Source organism: Rhipicephalus microplus, chromosome X (genome assembly GCF_043290135.1).
Source record: "Rhipicephalus microplus isolate Deutch F79 chromosome X, USDA_Rmic, whole genome shotgun sequence".
In the NCBI taxonomy this organism is placed as follows: domain Eukaryota; kingdom Metazoa; phylum Arthropoda; class Arachnida; order Ixodida; family Ixodidae; genus Rhipicephalus; species Rhipicephalus microplus.
Genome location: NC_134710.1, coordinates 41,454,012 through 41,470,384, shown reverse-complemented (window position 1 = coordinate 41,470,384; position 16,373 = coordinate 41,454,012). Strand labels below are relative to the sequence as shown.

General features: G+C 44.4%; 1 long non-coding RNA gene across 1 annotated transcript in view; it reads left to right on the top strand.

Moving 5' to 3' along the window:
• LOC119175853 (uncharacterized) overlaps positions 1 to 15,952 on the top strand; it is a 37,832-nt gene extending 21,880 nt beyond the window's left edge. Inside the window, exon 2 of the long non-coding RNA XR_005110367.2 lies at positions 15,501 to 15,952. This is a non-coding gene — a long non-coding RNA (uncharacterized LOC119175853). The remainder of the gene's footprint in view (positions 1 to 15,500) is intronic.
• The last annotated feature ends 421 nt before the right edge of the window (positions 15,953 to 16,373 follow it).

Genomic DNA, 16,373 nt, shown 5'->3' with positions numbered 1-16,373 from the left:
AAACGTTAAGACGAAACAACTAAACGAGGTCGACGTGACCACAGAACACCAACCACGACGGAGACAAAGTTTGGTCTGCATGCTGCGCCCTCTCCAAGTAACAAGAAGAAAAAAAAAAAACGAAACCTTCGAAATGGCTAACGCGCAGCAAGTGTTTGCACTCTCAGAGGCTTCAAGAAAAAAAAAGTAACTGTGGCAGTGGTCGACAGATGGCGCAGCGTTCGAAATGCCGTGGGCTTGGGGGTATTCGCCTTCGTGAAAACCTGATAAGCTCTAGTAATTATTCCGTTCATTACTGTGCAATTATTGATTAACTAAGGTTTGCCTAACCATCAGATACAATATATTTACGTGTGCGCATGTTGTGATATTGATACAAAACGTAAAAAAAGTGTAAGAAAACGTACTTGTAACCTGTGCCACTCAGGTCAGTCGAAATTCATTGTCATAAAAACTGATGCGCTTTCATAGTAGGGTGTGAGTAAACACGTCAAAGTGTGGGCCGTGGTGCGAATGGTTGATTGTGCTCTTGTTGCGTACTTGTTAGCGTATATATTCGCTAGTGTACTTGTTGCGTACTATATGTGTACTATGTGACCATGTGTGCATGTGTAGCTATATGGATTGCATCAGCACATAATAGGCTTTCGGTGTCCGTAAGTGGTCTTGAATGGGTTGATGCGTAAAATATCCGCAAGGGAGCCGTGATAGTGGGTAATAACCAAGGAGGTTATATTAAAACTTCTGGAGTGGCGGAGAGGCTCCGCAGCTGAAGCCGACACCGCCATATTGATCAGGGCAGAAAACGGATGGGCGCATTTTAGCGTGCGTGGCTTTCGTGTTGATTTAGTGCTAGTAATGTTGCGTATCGTGCCTCTAATTGAACAAGACGCTTCTGAACACGTCTGTGATCACATTTTGAGACGACGATGTTGGGCTCTTGGGTAGCATTTGGCTGCACGAATCGTGTGAGGTGGACACTGGGCTCAGCTTTCGATGTTTAAGTAGGCATGCTTCGCCCATTCGCTTATTCTCCCATATTTTAGCGACTATGCGACTGCATCCATAAATTTTCTTTTGGCATCCGGGGGCACAATGACAGTAAGAATAATTTTTTGCAGGCTCTATGTTTTTGTAGTAATGTTTGTAGGCTATATATATATATATATATATATATATATATATATATATATATATATATATATATATATATATGTGTGTGTGTGTGTGTGTGTGTGTGTGTGTGTGTGTGTGTGTGTGTGTGTGTGTGTGTGTGTGTGTGTGATATCCCTGAGTACGTTTTTTTTTATAGTCAAAGGTGTTACGAGATCAGAACACGGGTCGTGCGTAGAGCCGGGTCCGCCGCCACCGCCACTCGTAATTAGTATCGAACAAAAAAAAAACTCGGTAAGTTAAAAATATCAATGACACAATGAGAGTCCAATCCGGGTCCGCTGCGTGCCAACCCAGCATTCTACTACTGAGCCACGCCAGCGCTGAAAATTGTTTCCTCTGCGTGCCAACCCAGCATTCTACCACTGAGCCGCGCCAGCGCTGAAAATTGTTTCTAAACTGGTTTTAGGCAGGCTTGATGTCTGGAAACGAGTCGCATTAATATGAGTAATAAAGCGTTTTAGACCATCAAGGAACAGCGAGGCATCACACAATGCGAATTTCGTGACGACTTGGTCGTCCAACGCTCCCATCCATTAAAAAACTTGTTCTTGATCACCTATTAACTGTGGTGCATAACCACTTCACGCATATTTCTTCATCGTCATCAGCCACTGCATAAAAAGATGCACTAAACTTCAAACAAGTGTGTAGCGAATACCGCGTACGATTCTCCAATGAATGACGAAGGATAGCATAGTGAATGCTGGCCTACTACAGAAAATTTATGATTATTTATGGCACTGTGGGTACCCAGCAATGCTCTTGTAGCATCCCAAAGAGTTTTTAGAGAAGGCTTTGAGAGACCACTCTCCCAGCTTTCGCTGTGACTGTTCTGCGCGTTCCTTGCAGGTCTGGCGTGTTCTTCTTTTTTACACGCTTGAAACGCCAAATGTCCAAGAAAAATTAAAGCAGATGTGCATTAAAGCCCTTTCTACGTTCGTTCGCCTACTAAAAATATCAAACAGGTGCTTTTGTAGCAATAACGAAACGCACGGCAAGCATCACGGCGCTTCAAAACAGGAACCGCCTCCTTCTGCCCTGAGCAATATGGCCGCCGCGGCTTCACTTCGAGACATGGGCGGGTATGCGGGACCGCCACTCCAGAAGATTTAGTACAACCTCCTTGGTAATAACAACAAACGTCGCGACAGTCAACTTTTTTTTTTAACTTTGATCAATCCCTCCAGATGGCGCCACCTATTGCCTACTTCATTGCTATGACGCTCTCACACCTCCAGTCATTTATATAACGTTGAACATCTTTCTATCAATGCTGCACTACGGATTCGGAATGGTTTCGCTGCGATCGAGTGTACGGTTTGGAGGCACATCTCGTGACCTGCGGACCCGTAAACGCATGGATAACGTCGCTACACTATGTGAATCTGCGAGAAATAAATACAGCAAGCCTAGCATGTGCTCTACAGGTGAGGGCTCTGCAGAATCCGTGTCTTTTGGAGTGAACGTGGCTTCGCTGACCGAACGAAACGTACTTGCTCCGTCGTTCTCTTTCGCGATGTGTTCACCGCCACAGGTTCGTCTGCTTGTTTTTATAATCATTTCGTTCAATATCAAGCTCAGCGGGACCGTTTTTTGTAACTTTCAGTGCCGTGTACTCCTTACCAGTCGAGAATCGTTGCATTTGCTAAGCCTACTCGCTTCGCCGGGGGGCAGCCATGTTGATTTTCATAAGGAGGAACGTGTTTCTCCGTGGATGAGGGAGCAACGTTTCTCTATTTAAAGACGAACATTGGGGACATCGCCGTTCCTCCCTAAATGGAGAGTACGTCACTCCATTTTTTTAAGAGTGATATACTCTTTATCGTGACACTGTTGTAACGCACAGCTGCAGCTAGGTTGATTAATGCGAAAATTCAGAGTTCAGTGGGGCTGGCAAGGCCTTCCCCTGCAGAAGTGCGCTAAGATTGAGGCCAGAATTCAGGAGTTCGACAAACTCTCTTGTCCGCTGACTGCAAGGGTAACGATCGCAAGATCGTTACTCTTCTCGGTTTTAACTCACGTGGCTAGTGTTACGTCGGTGGCGAGTCGAACCAAAAATCGTTTGGAATAGACCCTCTTCCAGTTTCTGTGGAGCGGTTCATGTATTTATTTACGTGGGGAGCCGGGTCCTGAAGTTGCCCAAAGATTGGATGGGACTCGGAGTCCCCGACCTGAGGCTCATGGCCAGAGCGCTTCACGTCAGATAGAGCCGTGTAGCTTTAGACTCGGACATGACACTCACTCAAAGCTTCGCGTCGTTCTTCCTTAGCACGCGCTTACGGCAGTTCTCGACGGGCGCCCTCTCTCACTGCGTGCCCCGTGCGGGAACCCCGTCAGCTTTTTACGCCAGTGCGGCTAAAACACTCGTAGAGATTCAGCGCGTCGATCCAGAGTGTGACGTAGTCTAGGTGCAACTCCAGGATTTACTCGGCCTCATAACCCCGCCACTATTCGAGCACAAGATGTTTGACTTGTCCCGGCAAAAGCCAAACTGGCATCTCATCACTGTCAGCTTTCTCGACGCCAGGCGGGCCTCATTTATGTACCGTCTGGCAAGAGGGTGTCTAGAGGGCACTCTGGCACCACTAACGTTCAGTGACCTTGGTAATGATAAGGAGTAAACAAATTAGCGTGGTCTGAGTATAGATAACTGTACTTTCGTATAGAGTGGCCGCTTGAGCCTTTTCGCGGCCGAGCAAGAAAGGCTTCGACCAACCACTAGATTGCGTAATACTGCTCGGCTTTAGCCTCTTTTTTGCTAAAAAAGGAAAACACGATGAACAGTCATTACTAGCATTGATGTGCGCAGATGATATAGTAATAATAGCTGGAAACAAGAAAGATCTGCAGGAATTTATAGACATCTGCGGTAATGAGGATATAGGTTACATTTGAAGTTCAGAAGGAAAAAATTGGCAATGATGATTTTCAAGGAAAACAAAGGCAGTGAGCATAAGACACAGGAAGTCAGGCTAGAGATAGTGGATAAATACAAATATCACAGCATATGGATAAACAACGTGGCTGAGTACCTAAGGGAAAACGAAAGATACGTAATGACTAATGGCAACAGGAATGCAGCTGTAATGAAAAAAAAAAGGGCACTGTGGAACTACAATAGGTGTGACGTTATGCGAGGGATTACGAAAAGCGTCACGATCCCAGGTCGATTGTGAGTAGCCAGTTCGAAATACTAATTGTTATCTAGCTGGTTTATTGAATTCTAATTATTTCTTTATTCTGTTAGCATTAACCTTTGTCAATAGCTTGTATATGAGGGAGAGCAAGCTGATATCCGCCTGCAATTCTTGAAGTCCTTGTCACCTTCTTTCTTATGTATTAGGATGATGTTAGCATTCTTCCAATATTCTTGTAGCTTCCCCGTCAGCAGACACTTCGTAAACAGGGTTACTAGTTTTTCTAACACAATCTGTCCTCCGCCTTACAGAAGATCTGGTGTTACCTGATCCTCACTAGCAGCATTGCCTGCCACCACTATACATAGCCCTGATAGATTACGAGGAGGCATTTGATTCAATAGAAATATCAGCAGTCATAAAGACATTGCGGAAACAGGGCGTCCACGAAGCATATATAAACATATGGAAGACGCCCATAGAGAATCAACTGCCACCATAGTGCTCCATAAAGAAAGCTACAGAATATCAATCAAGAAGGGTGTATGGCAAGGGGATACAATCTCCCATATGCTGTGTACCGCGCGCTTGCGGGTGGTTTTCCGAGGCCTGGATCGCGAGGATTTAGGGATAAGTGTTATTGGTGACTACATTAGTAACCTGCGCTTCGACGATTACTCAGCTTATCTGAGTAACTAAGGGAACAAATTGAAACTCATGATTACTGATTTATACAAGGAGAGCAGAAAGGTAGGCCTTGAAGTTATTTTGGAGAGAACAAAAGTAAAACACAACACACCGGAGGAGAACAGAACTTCGAGATATGTAATAGTGCACTTGAAGTTGTAAAAGAATACGTATACTTAGGGCAGGTAATAATCGCGGACCCAAACCATGATATTGAAGTAACTAGAAGAATAAGAATGGCGTGGAGCACATTCGGCAAGCACTGTCAAATCATGACTGGTAGAGTGCCACTATCCCCCAGGGGGAAGGTATATAGCAGCTGCATCTTGCCGATACTTACTTACTAAGCAGAAACCTGGAGGCTTACATAGAAGGTTTAGCTTGAACTGAGTACGATGCAGCCAGCGATGGAAAGGGAAATGATAGGTGTAACCTTAAGAGACAAAAAAAAAAAACAGCAGAGTAGGTCAGGGGACTTTAGAGCGATCCAGGCAGCACATACCATCATTCATGTACTAAACCTGCTTCTGGGTTGATTGCAGGCTTCTACCCATAAAGCTTCTGAGGGCGCATCGGAGCGGCCTATCTACAAAAGGCTGATTGTAAAGGGCGTGATAACCAGGTGCGGGACTCAACTGGTGTTCCTAGGCGGAACTGCCTCTCTTACGAATGATCAAGCTCCAACCACTGCTGCATGGAATGGCAAATTACGCATCTCGTTCATGCTACACATGCCAGGTTTATTCGGAGCCATAATCGCCTCAGAGCAATCCAGGCAGCATATAGCATCAGCTTAAGTACTAAAGCCACTTCTTGTGTGATTGCAGGTACGTAAGCGTTTTTGCGTTTATAGTAACGTCAATTTATAGCTCGTGGATCGCTCTGCAATGTTAAATTGTAACCTTGTTGAATGAATCTTGCAATAGGTGGAAACCCAATATAATTACTTGGACTGGGTCTTGGCGACAAACCACCAAGCACCGATGAGAAACTAGCCAAAGTTTTGTTCGACATGACTTCGGAGCTAGAAAGTATAACAGCAATAAATCATCACATCGCACATTCAGTGCTTAGTATAAGACAACGAACAGTCTCAGATAGACATGCAGGAGATCAAGAGTTCCACGGATGTCATGAACAGGACATTTGAACAACTTAGGACTAATGTACACAATGTGCACCATGAACCAGCAGAACTGAAACACCAGCAGGCTGGTATTATTGGGGATGTTTGCCAGCTATAGGGGGAAGTAAAGAAATGCGACTAGAAATAATAAAGCTTGAACAATACAGTCCTCGGAATAACTTGAAGTTAGAAATGTTCCTATGTCCGCAAATGAATCATTACCAGGCATGATGCATAAAATAGCAACTTCCTTGAAAATGGAACTTCATACTGAAGACATCGGTGTAGTGCTCCGTGATCTGACAAAAAATAAAGCTGAACAGAACATTGTGGTAACATTTACCTCTTTTGCACTCCGAGAGTAAATGATCAGGAATGCCAAGAAAAATAGATTGTCTACATCCAAACTTGGCTTTCAAAACAATGAGCCTATATTTATCAAATGACATCTCCGCCAAGAGAATACGATTCTTCTGGCAAATGCATGCCAGACGAGAAGAGAAAAATTGGAAGTATGTTTGGGTATCACAGGCCAAAATTCTAATGCGGAAACCCGACAATTCTCGTGTACTTCACATCACTGCTGAGGACGATCTCCGAAAGGTAGTTTAGCGGACTCTCGTATTTCAGATCAACCAACCAAGTATGGCGCTTTCAATTTGTGAAGTCGAACGCAAATTTCGCGACACACAATGCATATCCGAACTTCATTGTGACATTCGAAGTTTTTGTAGACACAAAGACATGCTGTGTTCATTTTTAGCACAGCACATTTTTGCTTTTGATGTTTTCGGTTTAACAGAACTTGGTCCAAAGAAGGTGAGTACATCTTCATCCCCGGATACAGCCTTATAAGCAATCCCAGGGATGCTAAATCACGTGGTCGTGGAGTGGCTTTACTAATTAAGCAGGCGTTCTCTTATAGGGTACTCCCACATATTGAAATCAGTAACAGTTCAGCTGAATCTCTCTTTATTCATTTATATTCAAGCGTGGGTGTTGGTATAATATACCGACCGCCAAGCTCGAGTCCGCCCACTTTTTATCGATCGTTGGAATCTATCCTTTGCACCCTTAGTACTAAAGGCTATGGCACTGCTGTTGGTGATTTTAACGTTGACGTCGGCGAAGACCTAAATTCTGAATATATACACCGGCTGCAGTCAAATGGCTTTTAGATTACAATCCGTGAACCTACTAGATTTTGAACCTGTGCATCTAAGACTAAAAACCATGTTTTGTGCAACCGTGATGACAGTTTTTCAAGCGTATATGAGACAAGCCACTGCCCTGTTTTCGCACTATTATGGTAAGCGAAAAATACTTTTGCTAAGAATAACTACTCAGCAAATCGAAGGGATAATTATAAAAATCTGTAGCCGACAAAGAAAAATATTTTCAATATGTGTTTAACAGTGACACTCGTATCGAATGCGCAAGCATTGCAACTGACTCCCTACAGATAGTATCTGAGTACGCAACATATAAACAAAGCAAATAAACTCACTGATATCAAAGAAAATGATTGGTAGTACCAAAAATGGCATATGCAGAAAGACAACACTTAATATTTGCAAAATTTTCTGATATCTTGTAATCGAGTAGTAGCTCTTACGCAGAGGCGGAAAAAAGAATACAACGACTTACTAGCACAACAAGCACAGGGTAATTAAAAAAAGATTTGGGAGGTTTTAAAAGGAATAATGAATATCCCAATTAAAAAAGCCGATCACCCCTGAACATGTTCACGCCAAGTGCACCGATCATTTCAATGCGTACTTCACTAGCATAGGTCTTAAGTTCGCTGACCATATTCCAGCCACTGAAAGCAATGTCGATTACCAGGTCACTCATACGGCGTTTTTCTTGAATGACGTTCACGAACATACAGTAACCTCTATTGCATCAGGTATGCTTTGTTACAAAGCTATCGGCCATGATGGAATTACCGCGAAATCATTGAAAGACAATAGGTATGTTCTAGTACCAGTACTCACGGAAATACTTATCGACTCAATAAGCCGAGGCATATACCTTCACATTTTAAAAATCGCAAGAGTTTCTCCTATATACAGAAGTGGCGATATCAATGACCCCGGAAGCTATTGGCTTATCTCTCTAATTAGCATTCAAAATACTGTATTTGAAAGGGTAACCGCGACTCTGTTGAAGCAGTGCCTAAACTAAATCAAGCTTCTAATAGAATTTCAACATGGTTTCAGAACTAATACATCAACGTCATCTTCAGTGTTAGAACTAACCCAGAGTATACACACAGTTTTAGACAAGAACGAGCCGTCGGGATATTTTTAGATAGAAAAACAGCGTTTGACACGGTCTGTCGTTCCATACTTCGGAAAAATTGTGAACGTATACAATGAACCTTTTTTCAAGCTATCTAAATGGTCGAAAACAATTTGTTAGAATTGGTTCGTTTGCTTCCCAATATTTCACTGTTGCTGTGGTGGTTCCGCAAAGATCAGTATAGGGGACCATTCTAATCTATCTATACGTTAATGACCTCCCATCAGCACTAAAGTAATCAAAATCTGTTATTTATACCGATGGTACCGCGCTATCATTCCGAGTCAGGGAAATCTCTTAGCGAATTTTAGAATACAATAAATAGCGAGCTATGTGGCATATCAGCATAGTTTGCATGTAATATATTACCACTGAACCGAGAGAAGACAAAATATGTATAGTATTCCGTTACCGAAATACCAAGTGTGACACAACAGGCTTGCAAATTGAGCTAGTAGATAGAACAATAGAACAACTACAGCTAATAAAGTATTTAGGGGTATTATTGGACTGCAACTCCATCTGGAGACCACACATATCTAATATATGTACCAAATGAGGTTCTGCTTGCTTTTTGCTAATAAAATGCAGAGACGGCTTTAGTCTTAGCATACCTGAAATTGTTTACTTTTCCATATTTCACTGTCACACCATAAATTATTCCGAATCATGGTCTGGTACACCTAAAACATACTTATATTCTATCATTCGCTTGCAGAAAAAGGTCTTACGCATAGACTTACACACGAGCACCCAAAGATAATAACTTGCTTTGCAATCAGATCGGTATACTATCATTCCCCATGACTGGTGAACTGAAAGTGGCCGTTCTGATAAATAATATTTTGCGTGGGAATTACTCGTTATCAACAAGTGTGTTAACTACACCTAATATCAACCCAAGGAACGCAACAAATATTGATTTCAACTTGCCAGTTTTACAAACACATACGGCCATTGAATGTCCGAGTTTTATGGGACCCAAATTTGGAACGCAATACCCCATGAAGTAAAAAAAAGCTAATCGTTTCACGCCTCCTGTGAAAAAAATGTACCTCTAAAAATTATGTGATTTTTCGCAATATACTTTGGTTGTACTTCGTATTGTGCCAAATTATGTTTTTTTTTTCGGAGTTCGTGTAGTATGCACTCTTTGCTTTTATTTGATGTTGAGTTTATGTATATTGCCTCCCCATTAAGATCTTGTATCTGAGAACTAGATATGCATATGATGTTGTAGCTGCTATATGTATATTGGTTATGGACCTACACTAGCTTCTGGCTACTGGCCCAACAGTTCTTTTTTAGAGGAAAAAAACTGGGGTTAAGGATATCATAGTTCAAATCAAGAAGATGAAATATTTACTGCTGCTCATTAAAGGTAACTGACTGGATTCCCAGATAAGGAAAGTGGTTAGAGGGACACAGAAAGTTATGTGGGGATATGAAATTAGGAGGTTTGCGGGTATAAAGTGGCAGACGAAAGCACAGGATCGGGTTGAGTGGTGGAACATGGGAGAGGCCTTTATCCTGCAGTGGATGGATCAAAGCGGAGCCATGATGACCGAGCAAAGATATGGTACGGTCGCGGTGGTGTCTCCGACAGAGCACATGGTGCCGACAAGGCTGTCGACAAAGAGCAGTTGGCTGGCCGTGCTGATGCGGACAACACCGTCGACGAAACACCGACCTAAGCGTCACAGTGCGGCTGCCGTGTCGGTGTGGGTGGCCGAGTCGACGGACGTGGAAACGCCGTGCTCGAAGAAGCGCACGAAGGTCATGGCAGGCAAGCAGGTCCACAGCGACTGGTCATCCGATGCACCACGGAGAGGTAGTGGACACCTCGGCCTTGGTGAGGAGCACCTCTCAATTCAAGGTGCATTGTTGCGAGGTCGTGTCACCCTACAAGGACTCCGGAGGGCGTTCATGATACTCAGTAGGCGTGAGCTCTACCGGAAGGTCGGTTGGCGTATCCGTGCTCGTCGGGGCAGCCTGGTTGTTGTCCGCCTGTGTGGGTGGTACACAAGGTGCGGTCTGTTGTGTCATAGGCGGACCAGGCACGTCGTCCTCAGGAGCGTCGGTCAGAGTCGCAGCGTCTCGGAAAGTTTGGCCATGCTTGATGGCTGGTGGCTTTAACTTGGGCTGTGGGAAACTGCGAGCGCGATGCTGGTGGCTGCTGGCAGGACACGCAGAGCGTTGTGGTTGGTAGAGAGTCACCCCGCGACATGATCGTGAAGGTTCCACGACCGAGAGGTGAACAGCGGGTCCAAGGATGTCTGCGCCAGACTCTGAGGCGTGCGGCAAGGTAGCTGTCGTGAAGTCGGGTGAGGCCATGGTGTCGCGTGCCGTCGATGTCACGGAAGATGTGCAGGTGGCAGGCACGTGTGACGGAGCTGCGTACGCGGGCTCCGAGGTAATGCGCTTCTCGGAGAAGAGGTCAGTCGCGTCTTCTACCTCGTGGTCGTGGTCAGGTGCAGGATTGGATATTCCTGCGACCGGATCAGAGGTAGATGTAGTCAAAGCCGGGGAAGTGAGGTCTTTGTCAAGGTAGAGCTGCGGGCCGTCTGGTACCACTCGCTGGGGCGGAGGGGACACCTGTAACTCACGGCTCCCCGGAAGCGGACGGTAGGTTTCACCGTAGCTGGCGGGCACCGCAGCGCCGTGGTCATCGAGGGGTCGCGGGCTGGAGGACGACTCGGCGGCTAGATGACGCAGCTCAACCGGGAGGGCGTCCAGAAAGACAGTGTGCATCATCGGCTGTGCCTTGATGCCATTGACCGCGAGAATGGCATCGAGCCGCATAAACCACGCTCGGGGTTAGACTGAGTGGAACGGTGGAACTGGAGGGCAGAATTGCGGAAGCATGAGAAAGGGCCGCTCGGCGAAGGGCGTGTTCTCCGGGTCACCAATGTAGCGAAAGAGGAAAACAGGACGGCGGCCAACGTGGTCGTGCCGTTGTCTCGCCACTTTATTATCAAAGGCGATTTGCCGAAGCGGAGCGGTGGCGGTTGCAGCTTGCAAAACCGCCAGGAGCGTGGGCACGATCTCATCCAGCTCACGCCTCGAGCAGTGACATGAGCTGCACGATAGGCGCAGCATGGTGCTTAGAAAAATGACGGTGATGATGAATGGCGATGATGATGACGCTACAGTTTAAAGTGGTGAGGCGTATTTTTGCTGATTTACAGCTCGTGTCAAAGCAACTCCAAGCCAAATGGAGCCGAAAGTACGAAAGATTAGACAAATTGGTGTACTATCATTTCCATGGTCGTTGAAGCACCGTGCATTGCAGCTAAATATCAATATCGTACTGGTGTGAACTACGTCTTGTGCCAACGAGATAGATGTGAAAAATACACCAAGTTCTTTTTATATCTCCGTAAAAAAAATTGGCTCCGTATCTGCATTGATTCTGCAAAAGTCGCCGAAAGACGATAGTTTTGCGTGTGGAGAGAGTGAATAAAAGATTTATTTGATGTTCTGCGCAAGAATATAGTTGAATGGTATTCTGGAGGCACTTGGTTAGAGTGCCTCGAGTGTGCAGCGGAAGCGAACGATCGCATCAAGGTACGTCACACGTGAGACATGAGCGCCATCTGGCAGTTTTCTTAGAAAACAAAGCACGTGGCTCTGAGACGGGTGTGCGTGCCCATTTCAGAGGTGATAAGTTGTAGAACGAAAGGCGACGGGTAGGTGCCACCACCATCTCATCTTAGCAGAGCGTTGGAAACATTCGCCTTTCCACGCAAGCGTTGCATGGTCAGCGCAGAGTGATAAGCGCTACAGTTTTTTTAAATTACTTATGTATGCCTTCTCTAGAATATATACGTGTTGTTAAGGTGCCCCAGACATGCGCAATAATTGCTTTTTTATTGACAATTACACAAGCATGAACGCTCAACTTTAAGCAACATTGGTGGGCGCTGCGGATTGGGCCGGCCGTTTCAATACCCAATGCCGTTAAAAGCAGACAAACAGACAAATGTACACACAGACAAGACAGACAGACAGACAAGACAGACAGACAGACAGACCAAAATTTTTGCGTCGAAGGTTCCCAGGAAAGACTATCGTCTTTAATAACAACGCAATTGCAGGGTTACATTCATTCGAGGTAGGATACGCGTGATTCAGCTCTGTAGTCTTCACTACATTGTGAGGAAAGTTTGCCCGTGAGTAAAGCATTTTGCCTGGTTTGCAATGTGGCGTCTGTGGCCGTGCTTATTTAAATTATGATGTATAGACGCTATCAGGAAAGTGTATTCACAACGTGCCAACTATACTTCGTTTCATACATCAGGTGCAACACTGTGGAGGCTAGCGAGACTTCTTGCAATGATTGAGTTAGCACTGCATTTTCTGGAATTGACAGCATGCTTTCAACCACAATCAATTATGCGCGCAAAATGTTTTCGGACCTGTTATGCACCCGTTGCGTGATCTTAAGGGAGTACGCGCAGTAACATCCGTGCCTCTTAGGGTTAACGTTCCTTAAGGCTAAGCATTGTTGTTCATCACGCTCCGTGAAACCGATGCTACAACTGAACATATCCACAACAAAAATGAAAACATCTGAGTAAAACTAGATTTAATGTGTACATAAATCAGGCACATGCACAGTACATGATCCCCATGAGCCATATCCGGTGGTGCTCCTCGCCGTCCGTTCGTCTGTCATGCATCCATCCACCTGTTCGTTCAGCTGTTCGAACAACCGGCCATCTGTCCTAATGATGTCCACTCGCTATGAAAATTAGTATCAGAATCATTTTTACTGTAATGAGTACGAAGACTTCATAGCAATAATAAAGAGAAAGAGGTCGCGAAGTCAGACTGCAATGGGACCTCCCTTTCAGAACTAAAATAAATGCTTGTTACAGCATATGAAACAAACGCATTACAAGATGTGAAAATAGAAAAAAAAGATTGAAGTGTAAGAAAAATAAATTAAACCGAAAAAAACCACAAAGTAGCAAGAACGAGGTCATCAGTAACAATACCAAGGGAACAAGATTACAAAGATATAAAAAATCGAAGATTGCAGGTATATACTCTTTCAATTGTTTTTAAATTCAAGATTTTTTAGTGTTTTGATTTCCATGGGTATGAAATTCCAAACAGCGGTGGATGAGAAAAAGACGCTTTCTTTTCCACAATTAGTACTTATTTTAGGTAAGGCGAAGTTGTTATTCGGTGCAAATCTTGTAGTATTATTATTATCTAGATATAATAGGGGGTATTGCAATCGAATCATCTGAAGTTATTATCCTTGAATCCGAATCTGGTAAGGCAATACATGACGAGTTTTGAAACTGAAAAATATATGCAGTTTGACTGTAAAAAAAAAAAACGCGTCGTCGTCATTAAAAGCAATGAACGCTATTAAGTTGGTTTCGCAGTACTTGTAGTGCATGTAGATGTGTCGTGTAAGTATCTCCCCAGCATGTGATGCACTAGTTATTGTGCGAATGTAAAAAGAAAGTGTGAATCGTTCGCTTCGTGGAAATGCGTAGTTTTTTAATGGGTGACCTTCTCTCCGTTCGTGCCTCCATCCACCTGTTCTTCCGACCGTCCTTATGTCCTAGCTTCGCCCACTCGTCATCACTCACTTCGTGCAAATGCGTAGATCTTGCAATGGGTATCCAGCATTAAGTTATTACGATCATCACACGCTCCGACTCCCGATGGCAATATACGCTTGTAACTAGTACACAATATTACCGCAATATGACATGTAGTATTGTGAATCTTCTATACAGGACGTGTGTTTTTGTAAAGCATGAACATTATTAGAGGCGTAGCTCCTAAGAGCCTAACCTTGTCTGCGTCTTCAGGACTGAACACCTGAATAATGAAAAACGAGAACATTCGTGTGAAAACCCAACTTGATACGTACATCGACCGAGTTTATAACAGCCCAATATGTGGTCACCTGTGCCGTCCATTCATCCGGGCATCTTTCCGTCCGTCCGGCCGTGCCTGTGTCCTTACGTCCATTTCTGCTTCTGTCGACCTGTCGATCCATCCATCCGTGCATCCGTCCATACTTTGCACTAGTTGGCGACTTGAACGTCATACAGTTTTTGGAGAGAATTTTTTCTCACTGAATTTAAAAGGAAGTCATTTTCAGTCTACTTTCAAGTAGACGCGTGGCTGCCTAGCAGAACACCTTTTTGCCACGCAGAGGGCCTGGGTTTGATTCTCCCTTGTGACCCGCAAAAATTATTCATTTTGTTTTATTTTTCTCAATTTTCGCGTCACTGGGAAGATAATGATTTTTCGCTCACAACTAACGACTACCACACAGACACCGAAATTTCCGCGGTGGCATAGTTATAGAAAGACAACACAATTTTATTACACATAATAAAAACACAACACTTAGGATCCCCACCTCAACCCACCGTAACCTGAAGGCGATCCACTTGTCATTATCTCTGGATGAGCAGCACAGGTATCCGTAGCCAGAATGTTCGTCGGGGCGGTGAAACTGTAAATGTTTTCAGACATGAGATGACATCTCCATGATGGCGTAAATGAGAAATTGTTTTTTGAAAAGGCATTCATTTTGCAGTGGACAAAGATAAAGTGCTGTTCATGAGGGTACACGTGTGCATACGCACACTCTTACAGAAACAAGTGCGCATTTTAAGGGATCGTTTTCTTAGGCGCTGTATTAGTCAGATCTAACAGACAATTATTTAAAGGAAAGTATAGGGAGTGTTATAATTGTAATGCAAATGTACAGAAAGATAAGTGGACGAAAAGATAACTTGCCGTAGGCAGGGACCGAACGAGCGATCGTCGAATAACGCGTCCGATGCTTTACAAACTAAGCTACCATGGCGGCTTTCACCCGTACGCTTTATGGGGTAATAAACGTGGGAGGGTCAATGAGAACCTCCAGTAGCCAATGCAGTGAGTGTGGAACACTCTTTATCAGCCTGTATGGCGCCACGTAGCACGTGAACTTATCACGAGCTGGCAGCTGACCAATGATCCTTCGTATACTGCGTGAAGGTACCAAGTCTTGTATATTTTGTCCAGCTCTTGTATTTTTTGTCTACTAGGTACCATGCAGCCGCCCTTGAGCGAGTGTACAAACACCGTGTACTTATGGAACAGCTGGCTTACGTGCAAGAAATCGACGAGGTAGGAGTGGCCTTGGCGGTTCGACACCAGCTCGCGCGCATCGAGGGTCTTGAAGACTTCATGCGATACGCTGGCGTCGTCAAGCAGCGAGTGGACTTCCACCCAAGCCAGGATGGGAGTGCTCAACTAGACGTCCTCAACGAAGACTGCTGGCGTCTCGTGAGACGTTACTTGATGTTGGACGACGTCAAGGAGCCGTCAGTATGACCGGCGCAAGACTCGGATGGCTCCAACCTTTTGTAACAGTTCAAGTTGGCGGGGAATGTAGCGATAAAAAAAGCAGCAACCTTCAGGGTTCTTGAAATATGCAGCATGCCTTAAGCCACCTCATGCCAATAAATACCACTTGTGGCTTTCCCAAGCGCAAAAACCTTATAAATTTTATTTTGGGCTGGTAGATCATTTTTCGCTACGGGTACGAGGAAGGAATCGCAATACTATTGCATTTGTCTTCAGCTCTAGAAGAACAAATCAATATGTAGATTGCCCAGTTAGCTGCACAGCCATAATCTAAATAGATGACGACGCATAACTAAACGTGGTGAGTCATTTTTTGCGTACACTACAATTCGTTGTTAAGAGGCAAATCATGAATGCAATGCTGGAGTTTCGTATGTATAGCCCAAACTTTAAATGAGCAAATAATTGACCTACTGAAAGTGCCGCATAAGTGTTCCGCCACTCCAAGTAGTGTCACGGGCAGTATTGTATGCGTTACCACTACAAAAAAGTAAATACGGTACTCAATACGCTAAAAAAATTAGTTTTTGCAAAAAAAAGGTGCTTGCTAA